Here is a 3,092-nt window from a genome sequence, read left to right as displayed (position 1 = left end):
AAGGGAAAGGTACATGTGCATCTGGTGAGACACATGTACTAGACGAATTCACCATATATAATGAGTAATTGGTCCTACGTATGGTTGCACGATGTTTAAGTCTCAGAATTGGCTTAAAGTCACGTGGCGTGTATGGATAGAAATGAGGATTAAGTATGGGCTAGGAAGCCTAAAGGTAGTAATGGGTATGTTGTCTAGGATCGAGATGCATGACTTAGTTAGTTTGAGTCATGTATCGGAATGTGGTTAATAGGAAAGTAAGACGAATGTTTTAATGTCTTAACCCTAAAGTGAATCATGGAGGTTCACACTAGTGAATAAAGCGCTCGACATAGAACATTGAGTTTGGAAGAAGTAGTGAGAAGAGGTAGTGACCGTAAGTGGATTCCGAAAGTTTTAACATAGTAAATAGCACGTAAGAACATAAGGATAGACAGAGAGTGTTCCAAGTTAAGTGTAGTTCTATTTCTAGTATAGGTGCTTATGTACTAGATAGAGAATGACGTTGAAGTTATGTGTATGCATGTAAGTTGCCATCTGACATGCACATGAATTGACTGCATGGAATGAGTATGGCATGAAGTCCAGGTAAGTACTACGTTCATACTTTTCTAGAGTTTTCTAAATAAATGAAAATGAAAACAAAATGTTTTTCTTTTACGAAATGACATGAAACACATTTTATCAAATAACGCTAAATATAAGTTTTTAAGCATAATAAGTATGTAACAGCCCTCCTTGGTAGCACCTTTTTACGCACCCAAAATATTAAGTGTATCCATGTGAATGGATGGTATATATGGTAAGTATTGTATGTATTTTCATGAAATAAAATGCGAGACTTAGGCCTTATGCTTTAAACGACGCGAAGAAAGAGTTTTAAAATGCCCTATGAAAGATGATGCTTTAAACGATGTATGGACTGATATTTTAAATGATGCCATGAAAGATGATGTTTAAGCTTATATTTTTTAAATGACTTCTATGAATGAATGGACTGAAAGAACTGAACGGACTGAATGTTTAATGTATGAAAACATAGAACGACCATGACTGAATGAACGGATGATTGTGCCGAAGGACTGGACTGGGTAGATTGCAATGCCGAGTAAGTAGTGCTAGTAGTGCACTTGATGCTGCACCCAAATGGAATGGATTCCTAACTTGTGGCCACGGACAGAATCAAAGTCCAAAAGATCGCTAACCCTCACACACTAGGCGTAATAGTGTGTAACGGCCAATGAAAGCAATAAGAAAGAATGTATGCATGTTAGAAAAGGATATATGCATGATAAAACTCTTTAAGAAATGAATGCAACAAGGCGTGGGAAACTTTTTACAAGAAGAAAACCCTTTTAAAGGAAAACCCCACCTCGTAACGTTTCAAAATGAATTGAATGTCAATGTATGATTTGTATGGAGTGATGAATTTATGATTGAAAACCTATGTTGTTATATTTCAATTGTATGAAGTAATGCTTATGAGTCATCGACTCATTTTATTTTTTATGTGAGCCCTCCCAAGGACAAGATGAGTATGACGCATCAGGATGAACACGGCCTAAGGGGAAGAGCACGAAAGCGTAGTCACAACGTGTTGTACAAGAGACTTTAATTATAAAATTTAATGTTTTCCGATGTAACCCTTTAAATTAATAAATATGTTTTAATCATAAACATGGAGTCTTTTGTATGCTGGTATGGAAGGAAAAGAAATTTCAAAATGAGTGGTAATTCCTTTCTCTTTTCTTAAAATCATCTTCTAAAGGTCCCACCACAAGGACGGACATTACAATAGAAATGGAAGAGAATTCATTCAAGAAATTGTTCAAGTAATCACAAGAATAATAAAATGTGAGTACTTTCAAGTTGATGAGTATCTAGTTGGAATAGAGTTTCATGTAAAAGACATCAATGCTCTTCTAAGTCTTGAGAAAGATGACATTTGCATGGTAGAGATCTTTGGAGTTGGTGGAATTGGTAAGACAACTATGGCCAAAGTGATCTATAACTCGATTGTTTATCAGTTTGAAGATAGTTGTTTTCTTGAACATGTGAGAGAAGATTCACAACGAGACTACCGCGGGCTGATCCAATTGCAAAAGAAAATTCTTTATGATATCTTAGGAGATTCAAGTTTGAAGGTTTATAATGTTGATCAAGGAAAAAGATGCCATAAGGGAGATTGAGTTGTAAAAAGATTCTTTTAGTTCTTGATGATGTGTATCAATTGGTCAAATTAGAAACATTAAGTGGAAAATGCGATTGGTTTGGTTTAGGAAGTGGAATTATCATTACAGCAAGAGAGAAACATTTACTATCTGTGCATAAAATCAATTTGACATATAAGCTAAAGGAAATGGATCATAATGGACTAATGAGGCTCTTTAACTTTTTAGTAGGCATGCTTTTGGCAAAAATAGACCGAATAAAGATTTTGTGGAACTCACAATAGATATACTTCGTTATGTTGGGGCCTTCCAATAGTTTTGAAAGTGCTAGGTTCTAATCTATTCGGTAAAGCTACACATCATTGGAGTGATGCAATAAGAAAGTATAGAAGAAATCCTGAGAAAAATATTCATAAGATACTTAGGACAAGTTATGACGGATTGCATGATAATGAGGAGAAGATTTTTCTTGATATTGCATGTTTCTTTAAAGGAAATCGGATTAATTACTCGGTTGTGTTTTCTCTCCAAATGTTGGTATCCAAGTGCTTATAGATAAGTCGCTCAAAACTATTCACAATGATAATATAGTATGGATGCATGACATGCTACAAGATGTGGGTAAAGAAATATTTGTTCGATAAAAATCAACTGAAGAGCCTAGTGAATGTAGTAGATTATGGTTTTATAAAGATGTTTATCACGTACTTGAAGAAAATACGATAAGAATTTTTTCAAAAAAAGACAAAAATATTTTGATTAAAATGTGTATGAAAATATCAATACATATTGATTGAGCTGAAATATTGCATATTTCATAGATTTAGAACCAATATATTTTAAGTAGATCATGACATTATTATTAGTTTTAGATGAAAAAATAGTTGATAGGCATAAATCTGAATTGTGATTTAAATTGAT

General features: G+C 33.9%; 1 pseudogene; it reads left to right on the top strand.

Moving 5' to 3' along the window:
• The first annotated feature begins 1,991 nt into the window (after positions 1-1,991).
• LOC122296916 lies at positions 1,992-2,487 on the top strand (annotated as a pseudogene).
• The last annotated feature ends 605 nt before the right edge of the window (positions 2,488-3,092 follow it).

This window comes from Carya illinoinensis, chromosome 15 (assembly GCF_018687715.1).
Source record: "Carya illinoinensis cultivar Pawnee chromosome 15, C.illinoinensisPawnee_v1, whole genome shotgun sequence".
Taxonomy (NCBI): domain Eukaryota; kingdom Viridiplantae; phylum Streptophyta; class Magnoliopsida; order Fagales; family Juglandaceae; genus Carya; species Carya illinoinensis.
This window is presented reverse-complemented; position numbering and strand designations above follow the sequence as displayed.